Below are 5,000 nucleotides of genomic sequence, written 5' to 3' on the forward strand. Positions count from 1 at the left end.
ATAATATTAGTACTGACTAATATCTGAAGTTTAAGATTGCTAGCCAGAAGGAAAACTCAGGTAAATAGCCAGGAAGTGAGCAGGTAAACAAAGATTAAAGGTCATATGATAATCAGTCATCCTAGCTTATTTTGGGGTAAGTAAAGATTGATTGGATTAAATTGTTAGGTTACGTTAGGTTAGTTTGAGTTTGATTAAGTTAAGTTAGTATAAGCTGGGTTAAATTGAAACAGCTTGGGGTTGGATTGGGTTGGATGGTGGATGGTCAAGCTAGCTCACATAAGAATATGTTGAATTGGATTAGACTGTGTTAAGACAAGATGAAAAAATACTTCGGTTATGTAATGCATTCTGATCGCCTTTTTCTCTCAACTCCCCCTTAGCTTTGATCAACAAGTAATAAGACGAAGTAAACTTAACTAAATATACCGTAGCAAAAATTTCATTAAAAAAAGGAGTATATATGCCACAGTGGCACATACCTTAAAGCTCACCACACCAATTCAAGTAAACGTCCTCAGCAAAAACAAAAATATAAAAAGGGAAAAAGAAGAAAAACATTGCACAACCAGAAAAAAAGAAAAAGAAAATCAAACTTCTATCATCACCAGCAGAAACTGTTGCTTCCGGCACCGTCAATCCCTCCCTTCCATCTTCTCCATTCATCTCCGTCACCAGCCCCGCCTCCTCCCGTTCCTCCGCCCATTAGGATGACAATAAGAGACATTATAAGCATCCTGTCACCTCGCGCCATGAGACACACGGCAACACAGCGACAGGGAAGTGAGTGGTGAGGACATTATGAAGTGGTGAAGATAATGAGAAAGATGATGATAATAGGGAGAAGGAGGATGCCTATGGTTTAATGGCAGTGCTAGTGATGGTGGTGGTGATAATGGTGGTGATTATGAGAGGGAAGATAATAATGGTAGTGGTGGTGGTGGTGTTAGTGGTGGTGAGGATGAAGAAAACGATGATGATGATGATGATGATAATAATAATAATAATAATAATAATAATAATAATAATAATAATAATAATAATAATAATAATAATAATAATAATAATAATAATAATAATAATTGTGAAGAAGACAAGGAAGCAGATGAATGAGCAAGTGAAAAACAGGAGAAGAAGATACCTCTCTCTCTCTCTCTCTCTCTCTCTCTCTCTCTCTCTCTCTCTCTCTCTCCACACATTTTTATAACTTCCTTTCTGATAAAAACCAAAAACATTGAAATCGAGGGTATGAAAATGAAAAGAGAGAGAGAGAGAGAGAGAGAGAGAGAGAGAGAGAGAGAGAGAGAGAGAGAGAGAGAGAGAGAGGTCAGTGGAGAGACAACTAAGCCCTGGATGAAAGACAACGACACGACACAACCCATCCACTATGAGAGAGAGAGAGAGAGAGAGAGAGAGAGAGAGAGAGAGAGAGAGAGAGAGAGAGAGAGAGAGAGAGAGAGAGGGCGGGAAAGGTAAAGGGTGAGAGTGACAGGTCAAGTGGAGCTCTGACAACTAAGCCCTGGATGAAAGACAACGACACGACACAACCCATCCACTATATGAGAGAGAGAAAGAGAGAGAGAGAGAGAGAGAGAGAGAGAGAGAGAGAGAGAGAGAGGAGGGAAACAACGATGACAACTTCTATTACTACTACTACTACTACTACTACTACTACTACTACTACTACTACTACTACTATTTCTTCTGCTACTACTTCTACTTCTACTACTACTACTACTACTACTACTACTACTACTACTACTACTACTACTACTACTAAGAGAAAAAAAAAACTTTCTTGTTTCGTTAAAATTATTAAAATCATGTAATTGTCATTTTTTGGCACTGTCCTAGTTTCGTTTTAGCGACACTCATGAAATATTATCCAATTAACCATATAAAAGTGAGAGAGAGAGAGAGAGAGAGAGAGAGAGAGAGAGAGAGAGAGAGAGAGAGAGAGAGAGAGAGAGTTTACACAGTACACACAATAAATAAAGGGTAACATGAATACACATCGCTTACACTCTTTATACGTACTAATTCAACATGATTTTGTATTCCAACAACGCTGCAATACGTACATTGTGACTGACGCCAAACCTTTCCACATTGTCTTTATTGAATAGCTGCCTGTATTGCACGGCTGAACCTGATTACTGATGACACTGATTCGATTCTCGCCCTAAGCCTCCCATTCAGCTTGACCCAACCCTTCCCTTTGCCACGCCCCTTCGTTACTGGCGAGCAAACAACACTGCAACGTTCACCACTGCAGAAGGAGGAGAGAAGAGGGAGTATGGTGATGCATAGTTATTGGGGGACTCTCAAACGTTTCAGGGTTTTATCATGGTTATATTCAATGTGCCCTAGTGAAAGTTTTTAAGGTTTTCAACAATGCATTACACAAGTAGCTATAAGTTTGGTGGAAAAATCGCATTAGCAGAGAAAGATATCCATGAGAATCTGGTTGATGATCTCTATAGACTTCAAAGATAGTCCCCCGTGTTAGTCTAGACTCTAGAACCTCTCAAGTATGACCACTAAGTAGGAAACAATGTAATATTCACCCCAGCAGGAGACGGTCCATCTGCGCCGGTGGGTGACTGCCCGACAAACAATAACAGCTACAGATCACACCTCGATTTCTTTCCATAGTGTACTGTAGTCTCTCTCTCTCTCTCTCTCTCTCTCTCTCTCTCTCTCTCTCTCTCTCTCTCTCTCTCCATCTATGTCTATCTATCTATCTGTCTGTTATACTATTGTAAAATCAAACACTCTAGAAAGACACTAAAGGCGTGAATATTTGTAATTTATGCCATTGCATGACGTTTTTATATTTGTTCATACAAGAATTAACCAAATCAGGTGATGTTATCAGAGTGTCATTTACAGTGAATTGGAGGGAAAACTTTGAACTAAAACGTGCCATTATTTATCCCTTTATTTATTTACTTTTTGTTCTGTTATTAGGAGCATTGAACCGAGTGGCAGGATAAGTTTGAGCATAATTACGCCTCTACCTCTCGTTGTGTTGTAGCTATTATCCCGGAATGTGCTTCTGCCCAGGATTACGTCAGTCTCATCCTGGCGGAATTATGGTTATTTTTTCTGATAAGTAAAATCATATATATGTACTAAGTGATTACTGTCGTTTCTATCTCGTCTAACTAAACTACTACGCATTTTGGAGCCTCTTAGTTGATCCTATGAGAAAAAATAGTAACAATAATTATGCACATATGTAATAACAACGTGTGCATTGCTACTTATCCCGTATAACTTAATCTGCATCTCTTTACCCCTCTACAAAAAAAATAGAAAAAGGTTCGACTGCCATAGTATGGTGAGTGCAATTATGCAATCATGCTGTAATATTTAATGAAAGTTAATATATAGTCCAGCCATTGTAGCCCAGGCAGTGTTTGGAGCCGCTTATTCACTCGCGTCATCCGCCCCTCTCACGGATTGATGCTGCCTTCACGCGCGCGCGCACACACACACACACACACACACACACACACACACACACAGGATGAACACTATATGCTTTACTTGTACCTTACGGATGTCAAATGTAACTCATCAAGTAAGAAAAGCTTTGGTAGGAGAGTTAAGCAAACGTTACTCAGGGAAACTTCAATGAGGTACGTACTGTACCTGCACACAAATTTTTCTGAAAACCATTCACATCAGCTTGGAAGACTTGAATATTGATCGACTGCAGTGCACGAAGTCAAATTTGTAATGTAATGAACTGTTTTACAGTGATTGCAAGTGACTGGGTATTATAGTCAGCTAAGAAGGAACGCATGTGTGCAAACTTACCTTGCTTCCTTCCTCGCCTCGCACCTGCCCAACTACCAAGAATTCCACGCGAGGTGATGCCACAGTCCTATGTCTGCCTGTTCTCATTCAAGACCACATATAAGAATCTCAACACAACAAACACTGTATAATGTTACTTCCGCTACTGCAGGGTGTGTACATCCTCCATCATCGCCGATGGACTAAGGCGGGCGGCGGGCGGTGCGACCCACTCCGCCCAAGCTGTCCTCACGCTGCCGCGCCAAGGGAACGCTTGTCGTACCGGGTCGTGCTCGCCTGTCATCACAGAACGACACGGCAATAGGACCTCATGAGTGAACAGGTAGTACGCTACAGTATGGGATATACGCATCCTGTGAAATATCAAATTACAAAATGCATAATGACAATAATAATAATAATAATGATAATAATAATAATAATAATAATAATAATGATAATAATAATAATAATAATAACAATAATAATGATAATAATAAAACAAATAATAATAATAATAATAATAATAATAATAATAATAATAATAATAATAATAATAATGATAATAATAAAATAAATAATAATAATAATAATAATAATAATAATAATAATAATAATAATAATAATAACAACAACAACAACAACAACAACAACAACAACAACAACAACAACAACAACAACAACAACAACAACAACAACAACAAGAAAAGCAGAGACAGCAAGTCATAAAACAATACTGATAATAATTTGATTTCAACATTACTTCCTACGAGTTTACAAAATGCAGAAGCACATGATCGCATGCATCACAAACATTTAATCGTCAGAAAACGAAGATGTGTGTGTGTGTGTGTGTGTTTCACTTTCACTGTTTGATCTGCTGCAGTCTCTGACGAGACAGCCAGACATTACCCTACGGAACGAGCTCAGAGCTCATTATTTCCGATCTTCTGATAGGCCTGAGACCAGGCACACACCACACACCGGGACAACAAGGTCACAACTCCTCGATTTACATCCCGTACCTACTCACTGCTAGGTGAACAGGGGCTACACGTGAAAGGAGACACACCCAAATATCTCCACCCGGCCAGGGAATCGAACCCCGGTCCTCTGACTTGTGAAGCCAGCGCTCTAACCACTGAGCTACCGTGTGTGTGTGTGTGTGTGTTATGCTATCTTGAATGTACAAGTTA

General features: G+C 39.3%; 1 protein-coding gene across 4 annotated transcripts in view; it reads right to left on the reverse strand.

Moving 5' to 3' along the window:
* Positions 1-4,018, reverse strand: part of LOC123504666 — a 156,727-nt gene extending 152,709 nt beyond the window's left edge. For 3 of the 4 annotated variants that reach the window (XM_045255428.1, XM_045255423.1, XM_045255425.1), the window contains exon 1: positions 3,826-4,018. The gene's annotated coding sequence lies outside the window, so the exon portion shown is untranslated. Of the gene's footprint in view, positions 1-1,141; positions 1,146-3,825 lie in introns of all 4 variants that reach the window. The other variant, XM_045255427.1, reaches the window with a different exon arrangement.
* Positions 4,019-5,000: the final 982 nt, after the last annotated feature.

Source organism: Portunus trituberculatus, chromosome 16 (assembly GCF_017591435.1).
Source record: "Portunus trituberculatus isolate SZX2019 chromosome 16, ASM1759143v1, whole genome shotgun sequence".
Taxonomy (NCBI): domain Eukaryota; kingdom Metazoa; phylum Arthropoda; class Malacostraca; order Decapoda; family Portunidae; genus Portunus; species Portunus trituberculatus.